Below are 26,224 nucleotides of genomic sequence, written 5' to 3'. Positions count from 1 at the left end.
TTAGCATAATTTTAGGAGTCTCCCGAGCTCCCGGCAAGCTTGCCAGCCAGGACAGACAGAGAGGCAATGCTTTGAGTTTCTAAATTATATTACAATGAGCCAACGTGAATTTATTTTGCTTGCAATTCTGTTCGAGAATTATCTATTAGAAGACGTGAGAATAGAGCCGGTATTGTGTTAATGTCCCAGCAGGAGGGTCCACTGGCAGAGCGTGTGGCTGCACGGCCACACCGGGTGCTCGGAGCAGGACACGCGTGTGAGGGGCTGGGAGGGGGATATGGACGTGTGGCTGCCTCCTTCCCACTGCCCTTGGAGGGGACACCCTGTCCTTTCCTTCTGGGAACGAGCCCATCTTTCCCTTTCCCTTTCCCTTTCCCTTTCCCTTTCCCTTTCCCTTTCCCTTTCCCTTTCCCTTTCCCTTTCCCTTTCCCTTTCCCTTTCCCTTTCCCTTTCCCTTTCCCTTTCCCTTTCCCTTTCCCGGCCGTGTCCGCAGCCGCGGGGCCGTTCTCCCCCTGGCCACCAGGGGGCGCCCTTGGCCCAGGCAAAGCGCTCGGCCCGGCCCAGGACCGGGATAGGCACGGCCCGGCCCGGGAGCCAAACCCGGCCCAGGACCGGGATAGGCACGGCCCGGCCCGGGAGCCAAACCCGGCCCAGGACCGGGATAGGCACGGCCCGGCCCGGGAGCCAAACCCGGCCCAGGACCGGGATAGGCACGGCCCGGCCCGGGAGCCAAACCCGGCCCAGGACCGGGATAGGCACGGCCCGGCCCGGGAGCCAAACCCGGCCCAGGACCGGGATAGGCACGGCCCGGCCCGGGAGCCAAACCCGGCCCAGGACCGGGATAGGCACGGCCCGGCCCGGCCCGGGAGCCAAACCCGGCCCAGGACCGGGATAGGCACGGCCCGGCCCGGCCCGGGAGCCAAACCCGGCCCGGGACCGGGATAGGCACGGCCCGGCCCGGGAGCCAAACCCGGCCCAGGACCGGGATAGGCACGGCCAGGCCCGGCCCGGGAGCCAAACCCGGCCCAGGACCGGGATAGGCACGGCCAGGCCCGGCCCGGGAGCCAAACCCGGCCCAGGACCGGGATAGGCACGGCCAGGCCCGGCCCGGGAGCCAAACCCGGCCCAGGTCCGGGTTAGGCACGGCCAGGCCCGGCCCGGGAGCCAAACCCGGCCCGGGACCGGGATAGGCACGGCCCGGCCCGGGAGCCAAACCCGGCCCAGGTCCGGGTTAGGCACGGCCAGGCCCGGCCCGGGAGCCAAACCCGGCCCGGGACCGGGATAGGCACGGCCCGGCCCGGGAGCCAAACCCGGCCCAGGTCCGGGTTAGGCACGGCCCGGCCCTGTCCCAGGAGCCAAACCCGGCCCAGGACCATGACAGGCACAGCCCCGGCTGATGCTGATTAGAACTGGTTTATAACCTCAGTTTTCAGAGTGTGTGCTGAGCATGCTTTTCAAACATTTACCAACAAAATTAACACAAGTTTTAGGAGCTATGAAACTGAAGCACTGTTTTTCCTGGTGTTTCTAAAAGAAATGTCCCCAGAAATGGAGCAGATGATATTATCGAATTTGAGTTTGCTAAAGTGAGTCCTAAAACTACAAAACTGCTGTGAGTTTCAACATTTTGTGCTAAAAAATACCAAAGTTGTGCCTTGCATGGGCCATTCACTCATGAGCTGGACTTGATGATCCCTGTGAGGCACTTCCAAATATTCTGTGATTCTGTGGTTTTGGGATTATTGACAAATGTGGTATTCCCATATTTGAGATTATGGCAGGTAAATGTGAATGAATCATAGAGTACTGGACTGTAAAACAAACAATCGGAGTTTTGTGGTGTGTAGAAGACGAAGGGAGCAAACTCAGTATGATACTGTTTTAAAGAGTAGCAGAAATGTCCCTGCTAGCTGCTAACTGTGTGAAGACTTGTCAGATGTGTGGCAGTTTGTAGAAGCTCCCAGTGTACCAACAGCATTTGCAGTAATTGCAGCAAAATTGTTCACTGAGCAGTGTGGGACAAGTCCTGGGAACATCTGGCCCTTACTGAGTGAGGCTGAAGGAGTCCCCAAAAGCCCCGACCCCAAACCTGGCTCTGAGCGAGCCATCAGTCCCTTTTCCATTCTGGGAAAGGTGCTGTGCTCTGCTCAGGATGCCCAAGGGCACGGGCAGTTTGATCTCCAGAGTCCACATCAAACGTGCTTTGGAAGCAGCTGGAGGCTGGCACATTTACAGCAAGGTGAACAGGAACTCCAGTTCGGCCCATCCCATGAAGGCTGGCTCATTAAATGCAGTTCCTAATCCATTAAGAGAGCAGATTTAAGCTGAGAAGTGGAAGTGTTACAAAACAAACAAATAAAAAAACCAACACAAAGATGAATCAGTCATTCTTGACTGGAATACCTCCTCACTCCATGGCTTTGGAAGCCATGGCACTCCTTTTCCTTCAGCTGAGAGCTGAGCTGTTCTCAGCAAGAGGATGACAACTTTTGGCTTCTTTCTACCCCTTTTTTGGAGCACAACTAAACGCTCAGTTGGGTCATATCCTATCTGTGGAATTCCACTGAGCTCAGTGAAAATAGCTCCCAAGGAGGGGCTGGAGGAGAAGAGCCTGAAATTTGGATTGAACTGAAGTTGATACATTGAAAACTTAATATCCACAAAGTGTTGGTGGGTTCTGTTTGTGTATCCATAGTTACTCACCACGAATCATCCCAGTATCTGCATTCTAAGTGCAACAAGAAGTAAGAGGAAAAAAGTTGCTTTATCTGAATCTTTGTTGCTTTAGGATACAAAATTCTTCTGAAAAAGTCTCAAGTGGCTAACATAGTGTTTTATATTAGTGAGAGAATTTTGTTCAGATCCCAGCTGTTTAAGAAGATGCTTCAGGAGATCTTTACAATGACAAGGCCTGAAGTTAGTGTGTAAATAAGATACAAAGAGCCAAATTCTGTTCTGTACTACTGCTTTTAGCTTCGTCTAAGTCTTATAACTATTCCAAGTTTTATCTGGACTATAACACTCCCTAAAATAATTTTGAAACAACCATTTAACTGTGAAAAACATCCACTCAGGGGAAAATAAGTGGGTAATAGGTACAATCATATGATTAAAGTTGATCCTTTGGACACATCCAAATCTTACCTTAATTAGTATCAGTCTTCCACTGACTGGGAGCTGTAGAGTGTGTGGAATGTTGAGTTCTCGTACTGGCAATATGGAAAATACCATCTTCAGGTTTTTTAATATTTCCTTCAAATACAATTTAAAATTGAATCTAGATATGCTGACTTCAGATTCTGAAGAGAGAGAGCTTCTTCCCTTTGTTATGCATTTCTTCTGTGGATTTGCAGATTCATGGTTTTTGCTGAATTGATGTCAAGGAAATAAATTTCAGCAGAATTGGTTTAAAGATCCATGTTAAGCTTAAGAATTTTGTTTGCAATTCTGAGGTCAAGGGCAGAATTTTTGACAAAATGAAAAATTATACTCTGAGTAGGTAACATGCTTAACGTAAACATTTGTTATGATGAAAGATCCCTAAAAACCTGAAGGTTCAGTGAAGTTCTTGAGGCTCACTGGAGCATAAATTTGTCTTCTAAAATGACACTACTTTACATTATTTTAAGTTTCCTTAATGTCTTAAAGTGGTTTAGCTGTAGCTCAGATTTGATCACATGTAAAGATAAAAAACATTGGAATGAACAGATACTAATATTTACATTTTATGTGCAAAGTTCATATAGTTGCAACAGGGTAAGAATGTTGGCATTTACCCCAATTTTAGGCAAAACCACTGCGATCATACTGGAGCTAATGGGATCCAATAGTGGTCAATAATATTTGATCTTCTGTATTCGTTGACAATATTAAAATATAAATTTATTTATATTAGCTACATCTAAGCCAGCTGGTTAAATATGAATTGAGTTGACATTTACTGATATGTTGGGATAGTTGGAGCATAATTTAATCGTAACCAAATGCTAAATATATCTACCATTTTCTGGTCATGTTGCTGAAAAAGTGCATCTAACTGCCTGAAAGGCATATCACACAAATTATGGAGCAGTTGTTTTAAGCAGAGCTATGGGTTTCTTGTATTAACACTAAAAATTATACTGACAAGTGCTGTTTTCCTTCCAGAATTACTTAATATGTCTCTCCTTAACTAGTTGCAGCATATATGAATCACATACTTTGGTCTGTAACTTCTGCAGTTGAGGCCATCATCTGTTACATTATCCTTCCTGTTTGAGTGTATTTGGCAAAGAAAAGGAGCACTGCAAGGAAGAAAGTGATCCATTTTGGGTTTCCACTGCTCTGGCTGCTACTTCAGTTGTATCATTCCCCTTCTGTCAGGTGAGATCATTATTACATGTCCTGGACAGTAATTCCCATTCGGGGTGTGTAGGTTTTGAAGCAATCAGTCAGAGGTCAGATTTGGTCAGGGTGGGACCCTTTCCAAATTACTCCTGGAAAAGGTGGGACCAGTTCCTGAAGCAACATTCTGTGAGTGGAAAAAATTATTTGGTGAAAAGCTGTAACTTTTCACGGATCTTTTATAAGGCAGCACTATATAAGAAAGCCTGGGAACAGGCTGACTGAAAGTGAACAAATGTCTTAATGAGAATTCATCCAAGTTAGCTCTTCATCTGGAATATTGAGTTGAAGTACATCTGACTTGCTTCTCAATGCTATGATTTTCTGGTGTTGTAATCAGAATTATGATTTCACTATGGAGACTTTTAAATTATTCTTCACCAAAGGAGACTAAATCACTGTCCCCAGTCCCTCATTGTGGAACTGTGACATCAGCTCAGCTCTGGATCTGCCTTTTGCTCCTGAAAATCCATCTTGATCAGTAGCTCAAAGGTTAGTTAGAGTAAATATGAAATAAGTGGAAGCCAAGTTAAAGCAATTTATCTTGTTTTGTCTTTACTATTTGCAGGCCAAACTGCTGTAGTTAAGCAGCAAACACCACTGTGGATAATAAATGGGAGATGCTTACATTTTAGAGCAAGTGCAGAACTATAAATTGAGGAGGACACACTTGCCTGTATGAAAGCCCATTAGAAAGGTTGAAGATTTGTGCAAGAGAAGAATTACTGAAATAATAACTAAAGTGAGTGTGCTTTCAGCAGAGGCTGGTGTTTCTGAGTAATTGTGTTGTATGTACACTTCAGACACTGACCTTGTGGCTCAGACATTCACCGTGCCCAGGGCTTGGTTGCTTAGCACTGAATGCTAAGTGACATATTAAGTTCAACCAAATGTCACTCATTGCAATGATGTCATGTTGTCCAAAACCCATTAATTACTTTGAAAATTCCCACAGTAACTGAAAATCTCAGATTATCTGCCTGAATTAATGGGAGCCCTGTAATTGAGTGATGGATCCCATGCTGTTACTTTGTACCCTATGCACTTTACATTTTGAATTAGGGTGGCAAATACAGGTTTTGGTCATCTCTACGAATCTTAGAATCGCTGCCAATTTTAATATTGTCATTAAGAACAATCCCACTAATAAGAAGAAACGTGAAAGCCAGTATTCCCCACAGTACACCTTAGAAACTAATATCCCTTAGGAGTGATATGCAATTTTGTGGACTTACATGGCTGGGAGTTGGAGTTTGTACCAAAACTTCTCATTCCTCTTTTAGCAATGTTCAAGATTCCAAGGGAAAGGAGTTAATTTTTTAAAAAAATATTATCTACTAATGGCAGTGCCATTTTTCTTTTTTTCTCTTCAGATAGGAGTGTATAAAGAAAGGTAGTTTTGAAGGGTGTTAGTGCACCAAGTTACCAGGCAGTACCTACATTCCAGAGCAGTGCATGCTCCATGCTTTTTTAAGCCAGGGCTGGAGGTGCAATTGCAGGATCATTGCAGACCCACTTCAGGCTGTTGTTTGGTGCCCACATCCAGACTGCCCTTCTCCACTTTCTCATAAGTTATCAGCAGTTACTGTATTTTACATGCTCTGGCTTCAGTGCTGCTGTATTGTTTAAGCTAACACCTATAGGAGAAGAAAAAAACTCCAAATTAATATTATGAGACTTGAAAATGTTTTCTGGTGGATAATATTTCGGATGAAGCCTGTCTCCTCACAAACACTTTGCAATCATCTTGATTTTTCTGTAACAAGGCCTTGGTGAGATTTTCCTTTCATTTTAGTGCATTCATTGTGAGCGAGTTGCCACTGTAAACCAATATTCAATATGCAGAATTAGGTTATGTTAGTTAAAGTTCTTCCCAATATGGCTTGATATATTTGATTTGTAAGAAGAAGGTATGAGAAAGAAGGAAAGAAAGATTAACTAAATTCTGTTCAGACTTTAATGATCAGGCCAAATTTCTGCTGGTAAAAATTATGGAATTATCTGGTCTCCCCCAGATTGCACTGAAGAAAGATATGTCTGAAGAAAGCTGCTGGAAAGGAAATAATAATTCACAGAATGGTGAAATTAAACATACCTGCACTTTCTCTTTAATAAAAAGATGCAGAGTCATAAAAGCAATTTTTTGCTTTGCCACTGTACATAGTGGCAGCAAGAGACGACTTGATGTTTCTTTGGTTATGTTTCTAATTTGTCTTTGTTTCATTCTTTTATTCTTCACATGTGTACCAGGCATGTTCAAACAGAAAGTTCAGAAAGTGGCTAACTTCTGATGCAGTCAGCAGGCTTTGGAAGCAAATTTCTAGATAACTTATTCCTTGTGGTACCCCTCATTAGGAATGTAGGACCAGATGGGGAAACAATACAGAGTATTTTTTTATTTATACTATCAACTTTTATCTTACAAAGAATGATGTATTCAGCATTTTCCAGGATGTCTTTATGTATCTCCAAATACCACAATTGTGTGTTGTGGGGAATGTTAGATCTCATTCAATTCAATCTCAATTTAAAATAGAACTTTTTTTTTTTCAGTCTTTCCTTTGAGGAAGAGTGTGAGTCCTTAAAAAAATAACAGAAAACAAGAAGAGGAATGTTTATTGGAGTCAGACAGTCTTACATAGCTTCTATTGAGCTTAAACAAAATAGTGTATTGATCTAAAACATGTAACATAATCAATAGGGAAAAGAATTCTAAATCTCAGAATATACTGAATAAAAATGCAAGCACCAGCAGTGGTTGGCTGTCTGAAAAGAGGGACTACTGGACGTGCAGTGCAGTTCCTGAGGCATCATAAGACCCAAAGCTGAACTAAATCTCTTGGAATCCGTGGGGTGATTTAGGCTTTATTCCAGCCAAGGACCGGTCAGCAGGATCTATTTTGGGGATGAGGAATGCCCCAAAGTGCTGAATGCAGGGCTCGGGGCCACTGGGGCATATCGTTATCCATTCCACGCTGCAGAAGGGACTGACTGTGTAATTGCCTTCCTAGGCTGGGGAACCACCAGGCCTTGCAGAAACCTGGCTGTCCCAGCCCTCTCCTGCTTTTAGCAAGCTCATTTATTTGTAGCGTTTTGCTAACGTTGCCGTTTAAACTGCCTAAGAACCAAACCCGCTGTGACTTGCCCCTCCCCAATGGGATATCTCCTTTCCTAGTGTGCTAACTCTGGAAATGCAGTAGAAGAATGCAATACCCTTGAAATTGCACTTCTCTGCCAGGAAAATCAGATTTCACTCCTGAATCTAAGAGTATCTCTTATTAATAGCTAACACGTATGTAGCAACTGTGTTTGCATTGCACTTTACCAAAAGGAACAAGGCCTTCTCTTTGCCCTGATTAATATGCAGGCTGGATAAACCAAATGTGGCATAGCAAACCTATCTATTTTAAAGTATATTTAGCTTCCATTACCACAAATAGCTGTCAGTTTTATATTCTTGGAGTTTGTTTTCTTAAAAACAAGCCTGTGAGACAGGGTAATGCTGTTATTCCTAGAGGCAACTAAAGCACAAGAAGATGATTAGCTGGAGTTCACACAAAAACATATATGGCAGATGAGGGATCTAAACTGACGTATTCTGGCAACAGGTTCTGTTCTGACACGTTCTGTTGTCCTGGCTGATGTATTTCCCTTGAAATCAGGCAAAAGAAGGCAATGAGGAAAGAAACAGCTTTTACTTTAAATGGCCTGTCTTGTTGGACATCCTGCAAGCAGACCCTGGGGGTTCTTTGCTCGCTTTTAGACCCTCAGGAAACACCTGCATTCAGGAGAAACCCCTCTAAAGCCACAGCTCTCAGCTGGATATATCTGATGGTCAGGCTTCTCAGTCATGGAGTGAGTCTATGTAGAAAGATAATGTTATCACTAATCACAGAAAGTAAAGGAAGCATGGCTTGAGGCATATTTTAGAATGTTTTAGATGCTTGTTGGCATTTATTATTCAAGCTCAGCGAATTCTTTCCTCCACATCTTGGTAAATGGATTTTCAGGTTCATTTTCCTGAATACTGACATATTCTACACAACCACATAATGGTTCAAAGTTACAGAACTTACTACCCCTAAAAATAGTTCCTGCTGGGAGTTGCTTTTACTGACTTTCCAGAAGCAAGCAAAAATTTAAAAATCCAATAAAACTTGCCTTTCATTTTGAATTTCTGAGCACACAGACTCTTGCTTTGTCTAAGCCTCTCCTACACTGATGGCAGTAACATCATGGAGATGCAGGAACATGTTGTCAGCAACTGCCTGCATCAAAGGTCAATTTTTCAAGTCCAGCTCTATGGTAGTGCAATGAAGAGCACATGCAACATTACCAACTAATCAAATAATATTTTTTACATACTAATCTGAATACAGGAAAGGCAGACTGTTGTAAACTTACCTAGGGGAAAATAAGAAAGATAAGTGTCTCTAGGAGGTGCATATCAGGAGGATAAGGCTGCTTTTTGATGGTAGGAAATGTGCTGAACTGTAGTGAAGACAGACTTTTCTTTTTCATGGTGTGGTTATCTTAAAGCCAAAATGCAACCAATAATCCTTATTCTTTTTCTGTGGATTATCCTTTATCTGAATTAACACAAGCCATTTATTTTGGCTTGCAATTGTGAAGGCCTATTAAGTCATTGATTGCCATGGGGCACTTCAAATATGTTTCTGCTTCCATCCACTACTGGTTTGGTTGTGGTTTAGCCTGTGATTGCTTTCAAATGTGTCTCATAAGCAGACATTCTTTTGAGAAGTGTTATTTTAAAAGGTTGAATTAATTTAAAAGAGAGTTTCTTTCCCAAAAATGAGCATATATTTTGGATGGCACAAAGTCGTACTGCATGGAAGAATAATGCAATACAAGATTACTGTCTTAAAATAAAAATCAAATAAAGCCAGTGGAATTTTGTAATTGAATAACTTCCAGATATTTTGGATTGCTGAGGCCAAAGTACTTGCAAAGTCCCTAAATAGTGACTAATTAGAAGAAAAATGTTGACAAATTGCACAGAATGAAGACAAGAGAGAGAAGGTAGATTTGGGAAAGAAATAGTATTGAATGAACCTTGGAAGGTTCTCCTAGGTGAACAAGTAGCTTACATTATCCACTGCAGTTTTTAAGTGATTAAATGTTTCTATCACAATAACAAGAGCCAAGGGGTGATGGGTTAAATGAAACTAATTTTAAGACCATCAGTTGTTTAATTCAAACAGTCTTACTGCTCAATAAGAATCATTCCAGTCCATGTTTAAGAACCTTGCACATGGCTTAATCAAGACTTGCAAGCAGATCGGCTGTGTATCAGTTCCCAGTCAGGATCACAAGCCCTGTGCAGATCCAGGTAAATGCAGGAAGCAAAGCAGAACCACCTTGTTGTGCAGGCTTTGAGTGAAGAGTCAGCTGGGAATGGGGAAAAACCCTTTTCTTGCTGCAGGAAAGAGAGGTGTGTGAGTTACAAACTCGGTGTCACCAGTTCTCTTGCCTCCTTCTGTACCTTCTCCTGTTCTCTCTCCTCCTCTTACCTCCTCCTCCTTTCAGCTATGCCAAAGTGTGGCAAGTTCCAAACTCAGAGAAGGCACAGTCCTTCCAGTTTTATGTAGCAGACCAGAGAATAGGAAAATAGGGAGTGTGGGAATTCAGCAAGGGTGGAACCCACCCAAAGGACCCTGTGCACTAAACAGTTCCACAAGACTCTGTGTCTGCTCTCACAAGTCACAAATTATAGGTAGACATCACCAAATGCGAGTAGGTATCTTTTCACTTAGAGTGTAGGTTAGCTTTTATTTAACCTGATGATGTTTTGAATTTGGATTATAAGGTTTAAAACATGTTTTATCATAGGACTGAACATAAGCCAATTTTATCTTGGCATTTACTGGAATGCTGTATTTTTTAATAATTTTTTTTTAAATTGAGGTTTCCTGAAATAGGGTTTATTTTTCAAATTTAAAAAGTGTAGAAAGCCACATTCTTGATCTTCTTTTTACGAATCAGATCCTATCAAACATGTTTTTCTACCATAAATTCCCATGGGTATAGAAAAGTGCTTTGTTTCATTAAAATATTTGAACTAAGCATTTTTTAAAAATACTTTAATGTAGACAGATTTTTGTGCATTTATTTAGTATTTCTAATAGATCTTGTCAGACAGAAGAAATCAATAAATATCACATATTATACAAGCTGGTTTTAGCTTCTGAATAGCTCTGACTCAGCACAGATTATAAAAAGCCAGTGGCTGTTGAAAATGGGTTGGTTCTGTTTGGTTCACTGAGATGGTAAAATATGCCAAAATAAGCACAAACTCTACTGGCACTACTAAATAGTTTTCTGTTTCTATTTGTCTCAAAAGTAACTAAACACTCCTCAGTTTTACATCAAGAATTACTTGGATTGACTTCTGCTTCTTCAACTAGAAATACTTCCATGTTCATATTTTGATGTGAAATTTTTGTTGGTGTTATCTTTTTAATACCACTTTATGTGTAATGATATTGATGTAAAATTCAGGAAAAAAAATGCCTCCCCAAATGTTTAAGTGGAAAAGACTCTAAACCTTGTGAGAATATAAGAAAAAAAAAAAGAGATGGTGTTCTTAACTTAGGTGGTGCCTGACATCTTCACCAACTCTTACTATCACACTATTTTTATTTAATTGTACAAATGTAGACTTGTGTGCCTTGTCCTTTTCTGGAAGTGGGAGGTGGGAGAGGGCTGGGTGACCTCTCTTTTTATTAGGCTGAGTTTCCACATGTGTAGGATGCAAAGAGAGAAGGTCTCATGGTCTGTGGCCACAGGGAGGATAGCTGATGCACCGTCTTTGATGTCTTTGATGTTAGTTCATTTTACACACTTGGATCAATTGTGTTTTATCAATCATCTTGAAATAGCTGTTTGCAAGATTATAACACCCTTGGCTGGAGCAGTGAATAATGCTGACTCCTATTTCTTGGTTCCCTCCCTGCTCTCTCCAGGTTAAAAGTCATGTGTTGGTCTCCATTGTACACACCCTTTGTGTGTTAAGGAAAGAGGGAAGAGCTTTGTGCACACAGCCTTCCCTGGCAGCTAGAGAAGCTGGGAAGGGCAGGATAAGTTCCTTGGCTCCCTGTAAGTGAGCAGGTACAGCAACAGCTCAGGCTGGACATGGACATCCAGATGGGCAGCAGCGTTAGCTTTCAGCAAGTTTACCCAAAGCTTTCCAAATTCAAGATGTTCAAAAGGCTGAGGCATTTGCTGGAGATTATCTGTGATCCTAAGGTAGATCATTGCTATAACAATTCCATATTGCAATCAGGAGCCAGGCTCCTGATTGCTTCTCACGCCCTGAGTTGTCAGTAGAGCTGCTGCAGGATATTCCTGTTCTGCTGTGTTCAGTGCTTCCGAATCCCACGTCTCTGTGCTGCCCCAGCTCAGTTCTTTTCAGACAAAACCAGAAGGGAAGGTTGTTTAGAGAGTTTTTATAGCACAAGCTGCAGATTCTCCCCCAGTGCTGGAGTCCTAAGGCAGCTGCAGTTGTGTGGGGAGAAGGGTTTTTAAGCAGAGCACAGAAGCACAGCATGATTTTGGGTTGGAAAAGACCTCAAAGGTCATTGAGTCTAACCTGTGCCTGATGCCTACCTTGTCACCCAGCACAGAGCACTGAGTGCCACCTCCAGCTGTTCCTTGAACACATGAACAGCAGTCACAGGCAATCCATTCCAGAGGTGGCACAAATGGAGTTTGCTTTGAGGTGCTCCTCCCAGAACCAGGCCCAGCTGAGATCTGTACCAATGTTCTTCACTGTCAGCTGATGAGTTTCTGACCAAAATTGTAGGATGTGCTGCTTACAATAGCACAGGAGTTGACTCAAAGATGTAGGAGGTCTGCTCCAGTTCTTTGTTTCCACCAAAACCCCAACTGCTGAGTTCAGGAATTGGCTCAGATTCTTTGAAATGAATGCTGAAGGCCCCTTGTGAAGTTGCAGTACCCTTGGGGAGGCTTGGTGACACTTGTAGATGTCAGTGCCCCCCAGAAGGCATTGAGAAGTCATCTCTGATTAAGTATGAGAGTGTCCTGGGATGGACTGATGCTGAAATTTGTGCAAAAGTAACAGAGCAGAAAAAAAAATCTGTTGCAAACAACCACTTAACAGTTATCTGTAAAATACAACTATTGCTGCTGTCATTTGCTGTGTTTAGATGCTGATGGCCATGTGTTATTTAGGAAGAAGTTTCACCACTTTTGGTTTGGAAAATATTAAAAAATGCAATTGTGTTCTGCACATGAGCAAAAAAAAAAGAGGTTGGTCCCAGGAAAAAAGGTTATATACAGTTATATTTTTCACATCTGCACCTCTCTTAAGACAGTTGCTGGAAATGGTATTGGAAATGACAGAAAATGTAAGATTATGCAGAATTCAAAGATACAAGTTTAATTGTGAATATGGTATTTAATAAAAGAAAGGGGGAAATATACTTCTGTAGATTTTGAGTATTTGTGACAACATACATGTCAACTATTGTCAGTTTGTGGAGTTGGAGAAGGTATAAATCTACATTTCAAGTAGTTTTAAAGCTTCACAGAAGTCTGGTTTTAACCAATTTTATGTGACTTTCCATTAATGACTAAGAGGAACACACATGCAAACTTGTAAGCTATAGTTACCTGGGAGTGTTTTCAAACATTCTGGAGAATAGGATGAGAAAAGCTGTGTGGGAAAGCATTGCATAGAGTTTGTTCAAGAGAAAGACTTCCCTCTGTGTCAGCAGCAGCAGCTCCTTCCCAGTCTGCCCCTGCCAGGTGTGCTGCAGAGGCTGGTGGCCAAGGCTGGCTGCACTCCACACTGCTCCAGCAGCTTCCTTGCCAGCACATTCCTGCTGCCATTCCGCGGGGAAGCAGGGAAGGAGGGAAGCAGGGAAGCAGGGAAGGAAGGGCTGTGCTGGGCCGTTAGCGGCAGGTGTGGCCCTGGGGTCCAACAGCCACAATTCAGAGCCTCCCACAGTCCCTGACAATTCTGGGAACCCCGGGGGGGTCCCACCTGTTCCAAGGGGGAACAATAGTGGCTTACAGTACTTTTGGCCCTTTCCATTCTGCTGGAGTGTGCCAAAGGGAGTGTGGGTATCCGGGTGGCTGGCTCTGTCTGTAGGTGGTTATGGGGCATGGCATATTTTGGGCACATCCAACTCGACCGTTTATCTCCATGAGGAATTTTTTAAAAACAGCAGGAAAAGGGGTATAGAATTTGTTGATGTAATTTGTTCCTTGATGAATCTAGGAGAAAAAAATTGAAGAGTGATAATTTGAAAAACAGACCCCTTTATGATTCGTCATGTTTATACAATCACACCCAGAGAAAATGGCCAGAAGAAGGCATCACAAGAAGTTATAGTTTTTCAAAATTTTTGTCAGTGTGTACATATTCTGTTCAGTTTATTTTAGAAGTTTATGAACTCCAAATTTTTGTTTCCCTTCTTAGCATGATCCAGTCAGCTGTAGTAAATGGTAATCCTTGCTCTTAATCTGGAGAGACATATATTTGAAATTGAAAGAACAGAATTTCAATATCTGTGGCTTGCTGAGACATGAAATATAATCCAAATCCTCTTATGCAATTTACCTGGCTTACTTTAAAACAATGGTATATTTTTTTTGTCTTCAGTTTGTTTTTCTGTGGAAAAAATATTTACTTGACATAAGGTTGATATTTATCTGAAAGCTGTTGTGTGATAATCCTTGCATTCAGGGCAACAAACTGTAGAAGAAAGGCTTCAGCTGAGCAGTCCACTGCAGTTTATATCTCACAGATGATGCTTTCATAATGCTCCTGAAGGACTACTGAATTGTAGCTCCTCCAGATTGCTTGTGATGGCTTGCAATGCATTAGGGAGACAACACATTTGAACCCTCCCGGGCTCCTTGACACCATACCAATAAATAGTTATCTAAGCAGAATTCACTTTATACTTCCTTTGCTTATTACAGTTTTCTACTTACATTTTATCTGAGACATAGCTCAACACCTTTTCTGGGTCCTCTCAGCTGATAAATTCAAGTATTTTGGACCTCACTTTTCCTGATCTGCTCTCAGATAATGAGTATTTTGATGTTAAAACTAGCTGCTCATGCCTTTCTGCAGCTGTATTGAAATCTCTCTCCTTGCTGTTAATTGTGAGACACTGTGTGCACATTGTGTTGTCTCTGCCTTCTCATATCTCTGTTTGGATTGGACTCTGTCTTTATTTCACCAGTTATCTTTTCCAGATTCCATCCAAGAGCTTCCAACACAGGAGGCAGTTACTGCAGCTGGTAAATGCCAACAATCACTTGCATCTCAGTTTCCAGACACTGTCATTCCACAGCCACATCTCCCTTTCAGGGAGAGACCTGAAAAGTTACCTCAATTCTGCTCAGAGCAAGACTGGTGTGTGGGGGGAGTGACAAAGGGAATTATAATGGCTGTTTGTGACAGAAATGGCCTCAGCAGTGGCAGGAGGTGACAGGCTCAATTCTGCCTGGCAGAGTGTGGGGAGCAGAAAGGATGTGTGCCAGTGGCCTGGGGCAGTGTTAGGAAACAAGCTCATTTAAAAAAGGTCAAATATATATGCCATTTATATGGGAAGTCTTTTCCCTCCAAATAAACATTTGTATTAAAAAGAAAAAAACATTCTCAGAATTCAGGTATTTTATAGAAGCAGGAAAATTGTGGGATGATGGTCTGAGGGACACTGAGAACTACAGAAGGTAGTTTTGATTTCAGAGCAAGCCTTTATTTATCTGAAGTACTTTGTTTCAAGCTTTTCCTGTAGCCCTCAGCAGATGAGCATGTTCCCCCAGGTGTGACACATCACCTGGGAGGCTGGACAGCATCCTACACACCAAACACCCCTACAGCATTAGGTGCACTAATTTCTCAAGGCCCTTCTTTCTAGGCTGTGTTTTGCTGTCCCATTGGGAAATAGCTATTAAACATTGGCTGTAAGACCTTTAAGCTGCAAAGAAATCAGTTCTTACACATGCTGTTCCCATGTAGCTTGCAGCAGGTCTGAAGAAGGGTGGGCTCAATCCATGTGCTGCTCTGCCACCACAAGTATCTGTTGTGGATCCCCAAATCTTGTAGTTAAGAAACTTGTGCCTTCGGTAAAAGTAGTTCAGTGCTCATTTAGCTGACTCAGTCTTGTGGAACTAACACTAAATGAAACCCTAAGTTTGGAGGTAAAGCAATTATTGAGGTACCACCCCTGGGACTCAGCAGCTTCTGGATTATTTCAAGACATAGAGTAGAAGGAGGCAAACGCAGTTCAGCACTGACAGTGTAAGATGTCTCTTGGGAACATGCACTAAATGGGAACATATCCAGATGCTGGGCTCCCAGATGTGTGAGCCATTGTGGAACAATCATCCAATCAATCAGTTTGTGTAACAGCAGGAACGAAAAGGCAAAGCATATATAAATGCGAGCTGGAAACTGAAATTCAGTGTGCTGTAAGGCACAGAGAGGGTGCTGTCAGTGCAGGGGACACTGGCTGTGCCATGGCTGGGGAGCTCTGGGTAAGGAAGGCAGTACTGCCAGGCAGGGAAGGGAAGGCAAAATTCAGCTGCTCACTTGTGTGTTGATGTGTAACAACAGTAAACAGAAATGAGATGTGCACCACATGAATAGCCAACTTGCTGAAAATCAGATCCTTTCATTGTTTACAAACTGTGGCAGAATCACCATAGATTAATGACATTTAGAAATCACCACTTCCACTCCATATTTTTATAATTGCCTTTTTTTTTCTAATTTGTGTTTTCTTAACCCATTACAGTCAATTCAATATGATACAAATACTTGTAGTTTAAAGGATTTATAAACAAAAATGAATGAGGAGAAAAACACTATGGTACTTTCTTTGACCCAACATTTACACAGAAAGTTTTTTTATTTTGACATGACTAGACAGATACTAAATGCCAAGTGGTTTTAACTAACATCAATACACAATTAGTGGCCTTTGTAATTAATCAGGGCAGAAAATTGGAGACAAGGGCCCAACACAGGCTTCTCTCAGCCTTCATGTCCACTCTACAGAAGTATAAACCTTTTCCCTGCTCTTTGGACAATGTTCAAAATGGCTCCTGCACAATCCCCAGATGACAATGACCATTGTTGCAGTTCATTCAGAGTTCTGTCACTCTTTGAAACCCTGTCATTAGTTATGTTCAAAGGCAGGAAATACTAATGAGGTTTGATTTCCCCAGTCTCCGTGAGGCTCCTTGCATATAATTCCCCTCACAAGATAAACACACATTTTGTGTTTATTTTGAGAAATACAAACTTAGATTTGTATTTTGTAAAACATGAGAAAACAGTAGCTGAGAGATGTTATCCTTAAACAGTCCTAAAACTGTGGTAAAGGTATTCCAATAAAATCCTCAGCCCAGACATATCACTGCAGCCTGTTTCTGTATTTATGTGATTTTAAGTCCTCAGTGTGCCTGTTAAAAACACATTCAGTTTAAGAAACACTTTGGAGTACTGGTATGATTGTACTTGAGTTTAAGTATTTTATATTTCTTCTAGTCCAAAGTATAAAACAAAGGCTATATTTTAATTGTCTTGCCGTTCATGGAATTAATTAAAAAGCACCACAGCTCAGATCCTAAGATGTTGGCTTAATTGAAATTTTACAAAAGATCTTTACAGCAAATGACTGTATTCACAGTTGATCTATTTTGCTGTGCAGTTTTTTATGTGAATAAGATTTTCAGAGTTCAAGTTTTTTACTGTTTTTCCACTGATATTTCTAATGATCTTTCAGAATGACTCACTTATCACTCACCAGTGTGATTAAGCATTTAGCATTCTGACTGCTAATGTTTCCTAGTCCAATCAAAAAGGTCATAGAACAATACATTACTAAAAAGCACAGTGTAATTAGGTTACTTGCCATGTAAAGTATAGCTGCTAGAGTTGAAATGAACTTCTGTACTTAGACTGTTGTTCATACAGGAGTCATTACACGTTTCTGAATTTCATCTTTTAAAATGTGGATTTAGTATGTTTTTAGTTGAATAGCTGAGGGATTTTTCATGTGGCTGGTCCTATTGCACAGATTTGGCTTTAAGCTGGGATCAGAAGAAAAAACATAATCATGTATAAGAATTAATTACAGCTTTAGTGGATAAGCTAACTTTAAAAGATACAGGCAAATCTGTACTCATCAAATAGTGACTTTTTTCCAGCTTCTTTGTTGATTGTCTTTGTTGTGGGAAAGTATGAGAGCTATTTCAGGAATGACAACCTGATTGCAAAGATAAGTACCAGAAAAGATTTGATCATGTCACTGATATCGATGGGAAAATACAACTTGGGTTTTCATGGGGATTGACTTGATGGGCAAGCTAAAGTGCATGTGTAAGGATTAGGCTTGTCAGTGGGAAACACTAAGTCTGGTCATTACAGTTAGCTCCTTTATGGTACAAAGAGGCAAGGGAACATTTGTATGTCTTTGGTCCTTGCTGAATAAAACTGAATTATTTCAGTCAAGCCGCCACCTCAGCTGTAAAATGTCAGGGCTATCAGATGGGAGCAGTGATTAGAGACTGCAGAATGACACAAATCCATCTGTGCCTTGGTGCCAAGGAATCGCTGGGATGCTCTGTCCCCAGTCATGAGACTACCATAGAAATTATAATAATGAATAACATGGTTCCTTTTTTCAAAGTTATTGAGGAAGTCAATAGCTTGTTTATAACACTACACAGAAATAAAAATAATTCATTGGGGAAATTAGTGTGTAAACTGTTTTTCTTCTTAACTCAAAGAACTGAAGAAACTATTCTAACTGAACACTGGTCTGAGGGGTGAAGCAGAGACTGTATAGCCCTTGGTGAAAGGTTTCAGTGCTTTTAAACCATCACAGAAATCTCCTCTCCATGGTCACTCCCAAAGAGTCAGCCTGGAGAAAGCTTCTCCAGTGTATACCAACTCCTCTTTCCTAAGAGCTCCCTCTGCCTATCCAGCCAGTGCTTCCAGCTGATGCCCAGGTTCTGAAATCATCACTCCTGGCTTTTTTCCCTCTGGAAGGGACGCATCTGATAATTTTATTCTGAGTTGTCATAAGGTCTGTATTAAGGCAGTCTTTAACTTTCAGGTCTCAGGCCCTCAAAGAGCTCTTTATGCCCTTAGGCAGCTCAAAATGGGGAAAACTGGAGAAGGAATCTGAGTCTTCAGCCATCTCTTAACACTCTGATTTAGAGTTGTGTCACACCAAGGTGCAGCCCCATTTTGTTTACACCATATTTTCAATGCAATTCTCTCTGCCTCATCAATGTCAATCATATTTCTGTGTTTCACATTATATATTATTACTGATTTTATTATAGCTGAGAAAGATGTAATTATTAATGCTATCAATATGGCTCTGATGGGACAAGTGTTCTGTACTGCATGGTATAAAATTTGTAATGCCCACTGAATGCTCCTTTGTGATCAGCAATTATTCAATAAAGGCAGGACAATAGCAGTGTCTTGATGTTTAAAACACAGAAGTATTTAAAATATTTTCCAATGCAATAAAACTCCATTATATTAACAGAGTTCGTCAGTTCCATGCAAAGTTAGGTCTTCAGGACTGTCAGGAACTTCCAGAGCCTGTGGGTACAGACAGGATTTGAAAACAAAGCTTCAGAATAGAAGCCTCAGTTTTCTCCATGGGCCTGTAGTTCCTTCTTCAGCCATAACTGTAATTCGAATCTAATTTGTGAAATATATATTTTAATTATTTCCCTAATAGGGACAAGGAAGTCACCACAGTAGTAGTGGAGTCTCTTGCACAAACAGTTCATTTCTAAGCCATGCACAAAACCCAGTCTTGGCTAAGCAGGCTGTTCATAGTCACCTGCATGGGTCATGGGGATGCCAGAGGATCTTACTACCTCTGTACTCCTGAAAGTGCATTTGCACTCCTGATTACGAAGAATAATGTCTAAAGATCAAAGTAAAAGGGTAATTTTTAACCCTGTGGTAGCCTACACTGGAGTTTATTACATGAATAATTCAATATATCACATGCATGCATTGTAAAACCCAGGCAGAGGAAGTGCCTGTATCTCTTTGCCCAAGGTGCACTAAGACTGAGAGCTTTAGATTTGGTTTGTGTTTTTGTTTTTTTTTTTTTAATCAGTGTTCTTTTGAAGTTTTCAAACAGTTTTATCCCACAGATAAGAGGAACAATGGTACCTGTGTTGCACTGCATTACAGCAGCATTTTGAAGGGGTAAGCAAACAGCTAAGGAGGGGCGTTCTAAGGAGCCATCAAAACCAGACTGAATTTGGCAGTCAACTGCCACCCCATCTTCTCCAAGGCTTCCTTGTACTCCTTAACCCTCCTTGAAAACCAAGCAAAATGTAAATAATGAAGTTATTCCTTTCTTTTCCTTATCCTGACCTTTGACATCTTGGCATGGTACTGCCAGGCAGGAAGAATCTGCAGCTGGATGTACCTTCTGTTCAAGAGCAAGACAATGTGCATTTACTTCACTTAAATAAAAGGCTGGGCCAGGAAGATTCTTAATAATAATAATAATTTTTAAAAAAACCTCACAGGCAAGGAAACAATTTTTTCTCCATAAGGATAAATTAATTTAAAACATGTTATAGGGTGTGTCTCACATGCTTTGATGGGTATGTCAGACACATGACATTATTTAGCATTACACAGCACAAGGCATCATCTTTAAATCAAAGTGTTGGCCCATATTTTCCCTTGACATGTAGCAGATGCCATTTGCTTACATAAATCTTCAGATGGGCTTGTTAAGTTACAAGAATAGGCACAGTACTGAACACAGAGCATTGGCGTCCTCTGCAAGAAAAACTATTCACTCACTCTCTGGAGGAAAAGAGCCTGGACTGTACCAATTCTAGTGCCAGTTGTAGGCACCACCATCAAGCAGTGCTCTCAAAGTATCATCCTGGTGTTTAAAGGAAACTGAGGCAGATGATGACACTTCCCTGAAATGCTGGTTTACCTCCCAGGTCAAAATAAAAACGCAGAGGTAAAGGTTTTTCTTTCCATCCTCACAACCAGCTGGATATTTATAAAGCTCCCCACAGCCTTTGAATATAACTTTCTTCCTTGTTTCTCTGGCACATTCAGGAAAACTCCAGTTGCTCATATTCAGGATCCAAATCCTCCAGTTTAAGTGCAGAAGCAATTGAGAGGATCAACCCTTCCTACCAGAGCCACATGACGTGGAAGGAGCAGAGCCCCAGGGTGTGAGATCTGCTGCACTGGACTGGAGGGAAGGCTGAAAACTGGGCAAGAGCTGCTCCTAAGGAAGCCAAGGAGACAGCAGTGTCCTAGCAGAGGAATTACATGTTTCTCTTGGAAAACAGAAAGTGACTGATTGGTGATTTGAACAGTGTCAATACAATGCTTGATGAGAGGACTCGTGAAGCAAAGCTGTGGCCGAAGGAGATGAGTGCTCATGTTTGTGGGGCTGAAGAGATTGGTCAAAAGTCTTATAAGCCTAACTTTGTGAGGCCACTCTGTTGGCTGCAGCTGTAGTAGCAGTGATACTGGAACAAAAATTCATTGCTGTTTCACTTTGGAATTGTTTCTCTGAGAGTCATCCCTGAAACAATAAAGGTCTATTCATTAATCAACTGTCCTTAATATGACTTATTTCTTCCCCTTTCTGTCACCTCTTTTTTCTCCTTTCTTTCTCTGCCTCTTTTCGTCTGTACATACATTGCCTCAAGCATTTGCATGTTCACTGATCTTTTCAATATTCATAAAGCAAAAGTAATATGTAACCTGTGGGGAAATGTGTTGATATATTTTTTCAAGGTGAAGTACAGACCTTTTCAGAAGTGATGAGGAAGCTGTGTCCTGGACTAGTGGCTGTCACACATGGCCTGGACACACAGGTGTACTCAGGGTTAGAGTGTGCTCCCAGTCACTTTGCCAGGCACAGATTGAGGCCTGAAAGTAAAGAGAGAATGAGCACACAAAGTCTCTAGAATGTTCTTTAAGATGGAAAAGAAAGATGGAAAGAAAAAGCAAGGATAAATGTAGCAAAAATTTAAGAAAGAATAAAGAGAAGAAAATGTTAACAGAAATAGCAAAAAGGGAGTGAGCTGCCATGTAGAATTTGTTTGTACACATCCTTTTTAAAGAAACTGCTATGTATTCTTCACAAAGAGTAGGAACACAGCCCCATGTACTGCACACGTCATACAGGGAGCCTTTAGAAGTCTGTTTCAAGTCCTTGCTAAAACAAGTTTAGCAGTCTACAAACAAGAATGCTTTTAACGTTGCAACACCCACAGCCATTTTATAGGTCTTGTGGCTTGGATCTCATTCTTGGTGGGGGTTGCTCTTTATTTCTTATCCAGAGTGTTTACATCTTTGTGGTGTCGGCAATACAGACCCATCTTTATAAGAGCAGCAAGAAAAAAAACAGCAATAAATCTCTGCAATGTGTTTTCAGTATGTCTATAAATCTGAAATATTTAAATGTAAAACAGTCCCTTTCTTTGAAAACTGTGGATTAAAACTCAGAAAAGGATTGATTACAATATTTTTATTCAAGATGATCTGAACAAAGATGAGGCTAATATCTTTCCTTGAATGTACTCCTTAAATTAAGAGGCACTGAGAAAAAAAAAAACACAGTATTTTATTAAAGGTATTGTTGGTGGTTTGTCACAATGGGAGTGAAGCCAAAACTGTTCTTACAGAAAGAAATACAGTTCACTGACAAAATTGTATAACCTGTGTGTTAAAAAGAGACTGTAAAAAGTTCAGCTGTTTAGGTGAAAAAGCAAAACAGGCACAGATAGATTTCTCTTCTATGTCTCTATTAATCATCTTAAACGTAGTGTTATTCAGACAGGTGAATACAGATTCCCATAAGTAATCTGTAAGTAGCTGGGGAGATTCTGTATACCCAGACATCTGTGCCGTTTTTTTTTTAATGAAATAGAAGTTTCAATCTCCTCTTTTGACAAATGATAATATTTTCATAACAATGCGATCCCCTAAGGATCAAAGATACACTTTGTTAAGTGCCTTTAGAGTATTCAGCACTTTCTAGAGTCAAAAATAGTTTCTGCCCAACAGAGCCTCAAAGCCTGGGACCTGAGACAGGGTGATAAATAGATAATTGAGGTTTGAAAGGCAGGAGAGAGACAGACCCAGACAAAGAAAACTACACAGCGAGGCATATTTGAATAAATCAACAGGTTCTGTCTTCAACAATGTAGAGTGACCAGAGAAGAGGTAGGATTACATGGGTTGTCATTCCCTTATCAACAAAGTGCTGAATCTAACAAAGCTGAAAGAGACTTAATAAGAAGATTGGAGGAAATAAAAGAGATTTTGATAAAAACAGAGTCCTTCAAAAGACTCAAGGTCAAAATGTGTGTTTGGGGAGACTCACCCCACAGCTCTGCCTCATACCATCCTTTCAGAAATGAGAAATACATTACCTCAGCCCTTCTCCAAGGTATATACCTTAGTGTGTGTACCCACCTTCCAAGGGATAGTTATATGCCAAGATTTTAGTAAAAAAACACTCTGTATTCAGCTATCTCCTCTGTACACCAGAGTTTTTTTCCTCAGCCACTTAACACACTTACTGTTCTGCCAACACACGGTCCTTGGCCCTAGTCTTGAGAGCACCTGGTAGGATTTTGGCAAGAAAAGAGGCACAGAGCATTGAACCTGGGGCAGCCACATCACAGGCAGGAGCTGGGTCTGCAGCATGTCCACAGGCTGCCCACGGGGATAATGCACGGGCGTTTTCAGAGATCAAGTCAGCCCACTGAAGCTCTGGATTCCGGCCACCTTTGGAGCTCCAGTTTTCAAGAATTTTTACAGCAACAGCTTCAAAATATCAGTGCAGAATTTATAAGCTGCACATAGACAGATTCCACAAATAGTCACACAAGGCCAACCCACACACCCAAATGGATATTTCCCAGCTGCTGGAGCCAGTGGGGTTCCCTGCTGCGATCTCTGTCCATCTTAGCAGCTGGGAAGGAGCTTCCTGCTGCTTCAGGGGCACATGGTCCTTTTTTCCACTTTTAGGATGGAAAGAATGGAGGACTCCTAGAACATTCCCTGTATCTGGGAAGAATCCTTCACCACCAAAAGGGCAAAAAGGGAGTGGGTCTTGCTTTTGGGTGAAAAACCGTCAATGACTTTGTGTTGTATTGTGATGCTTTAATTTGATTTAATGGACGAGGGAAGAAAGAAGGGAAAAATAATTAATATTAAGCATAAGCACTGATGATACAGAAGAGGAGCTAGCACTGAAATTCGAGCATCCTAATAAATGGAGTGAGTTGAATAAACAATTTTAGTGACTACCATGGGTCAAATCCTGGAAAAACATTAGCAGATATGTTTATGCCAGCATAAACATTTAAGTAAATCACTGTGTGTTATTACAATAACATTACATTTGAACTGAAGTTGTTAGAAATCCCCTTTCAGAAATTAACCCAGTTGTTCTTAATAGAAATTATGGCTTTTTATAACCACATCTGCATTCATCATCTTAGAAACTGAAATATGTCTAATTAGCAAAATGGCAATAAAATGAAAAGAGTTTGTGTATTAGGTTAGTGGCTGAAAGAGTGTTTTTCTCTCAGCTCTGAGCTGTGTTGCTCCATTAGCTTTCAGAATGATTGCACATAGTAGTTTGCCAGGAGATTTGCTCTATGTAAAGTTGTACAAGTGCTTCTGTACTCTAGAAAACAAGAAATGACAGGAATATGTTGTAAAAATGTATCCTCTCTGTTGGGAGGTTTTTTATTACATATGCATTTAGTCCAAATAATTTTAAACTTACATTTCCACCAAGGCTCATCTTTGCTTTAACAAGTGTTTTTTATTAACTGGAATGATGGGTTTTTCATTTTGAACTGAAATCTCCTTTTTGTGTTTTCAGGAGGGCATATATCTGAAGGCTTATTTTTAAAGCTGAAATGCAATATGTTGAAAAAGCATTTGTGAACTCTTTTTCTGTAATTGAAAAAATACATGAGTTAGACTTTAAAGTGTGAAGAATGATACAGCTACTATCTGTGCTGACTCAGGCCAACTTGCTTCCATGCTGGTATGACCTTCAAAAGGAGTTAGAAAAATCACTTGAGGAGAAGAGAATTTCTGTCTAAAAATGTGAATCAAAACTTTTCATCACTGCATGCGAAATATCAAGTGTAATACAAGTTATAATTTTGATCCTAACATAGCTTTTTTTTATTATATTGGCAATATGGTCTAGCTAGATCAGGATCCTAAAAGAACACTGTTATTTTATGGTTGGAAATGATGCAGTAATAAATTTTGTTTCTCAAAAATGTAATGAGAAGCAAGTGTCATCGCAGCCATGTTTCTGTAACACAGCATTTTTTATTGTATCTGGCTCTATGTTATTAATACACAGATCCAAATGTTTGGGTTTGATTTGGTTTTTTCCCCCCTTATATTCTCTAAATAGTACTTAGAGATCATAAAGGCCATAATAATCTGAATGATCATAAGAATAAGTAAAACATTTTTCTTGGTCAGGCAAGAACTTTGTTCAGTTTTTAAAGGTACATAATCCACACTGATTATGTTCAAAGAATTAATATGGCTTTTTGTTCCAGAACTGTCCCTGCAGGTCCCCATATCAGCCAAGAATAATATCTAGACAGACTTACCAGCCTGAAAAGGTTTTAAGTGAACTTCATACCCATGCTCAATGTAGCTTGATGTAACTTGGTCAAGGTCAACCCTTTCACTAAGGTGCAGTTTGCAGAAGGAATGTGAACCAAGCAGGGAGGGATTTTCTGCTCTGCATCCACCTCACCATGAGCAGGCTGGGGATGCATTAGAAGTTGAAAGGAGACAGAGCCAGGCCAGCTGAAATGTTATACATGGTTTCACATTTCACCTAAGGTTTAAAGTGATTATTATTTTTCACTGAGCACTCTTCATGTATTTCCTTGCACCACTGGCCTCAAGTGCTACCACCTGATTAATACAATTCACCTCTGCCATGCCTGTGTATACCTGTTGTTCCTTTAGGGAGTCAAGAAAGCCCCAGAAGGTCTGGAACAAGCACTGTAATTATTCCACTTGCCTTTTGCACTCTCCTAGTTTCATTATTATTATTTTATACAAGTGTCTTTATGTGCTGGGAAAAGGAGTTATTGAAATTCCTTCCCAGGCACTTCACTACCAGTGTCCATTGTTGAACCTTACCAGTTCCAAAGAAGGAAAACCAAAAAGGGTCACATTGCATGTGTAGTCCAGAAACCACAGCAACGTAGACATTTCTGTGACCAGCACCCCAGCCTGTTCCTCAAGTAAGAATTATATCAATACCATCACCATCATCATCACCATCATCATCATCACCATCATCATCATGCTGTAGCCAAGACCACTCAGTTTTTTCCTCAATTCACACACCATAATCTAACGCTCAAGACCAATGTACATTAGGATTTTTCTGTAGTGTAGCACACCTGAGGGAGTGGCAGAACGCATGCCTACCAAACTCCTTTCCTGAAGTCAGACAGTTTTGTTTTGTAGCACTTTTTATTATTTTGACTGCTGTTTTCTGCTTATAATAGAGAATTGACAAAGTGGTGCTGTTGTGTTTTGAAACTGGAGTTCTGCAAACAGTAAAAACTTAATTTTGTGAAAAGGAGCAAAAATATTTTTTCATAGTTCATTCCTGTGGAAATGTTGTTGCAACTGTCTCATATCTACCCAATTGTTTCAGCCTGGTGTCCCTCCATCACACTTGGCAAATTCTTCCCTTGGGCTTCTTCTTCCCCATGGGAGGAGCATTACACGAACTGCCTA

General features: G+C 41.0%; 1 long non-coding RNA gene across 3 annotated transcripts; it reads left to right on the top strand.

Moving 5' to 3' along the window:
• Window positions 1–1,362: 1,362 nt before the first annotated feature.
• LOC135279596 (uncharacterized) lies at window positions 1,363–21,017 on the top strand. 3 transcript variants are annotated; one of them, XR_010346813.1, is made up of 4 exons: window positions 1,363–1,612; window positions 4,221–4,362; window positions 4,952–5,125; window positions 20,513–21,017. It is a non-coding gene; the product is annotated as an uncharacterized LOC135279596 (long non-coding RNA). The 3 variants fall into 3 exon arrangements; XR_010346811.1 differs by having other exon boundaries at window positions 4,176–4,362; XR_010346812.1 differs by lacking the exon at window positions 20,513–21,017 and adding an exon at window positions 6,937–8,557 and having other exon boundaries at window positions 4,176–4,362.
• Window positions 21,018–26,224: the final 5,207 nt, after the last annotated feature.

The sequence above is a fragment of the Passer domesticus genome, chromosome 12, assembly GCF_036417665.1.
Source record: "Passer domesticus isolate bPasDom1 chromosome 12, bPasDom1.hap1, whole genome shotgun sequence".
Taxonomy (NCBI): Eukaryota; Metazoa; Chordata; class Aves; order Passeriformes; family Passeridae; genus Passer; species Passer domesticus.
This window is presented reverse-complemented; position numbering and strand designations above follow the sequence as displayed.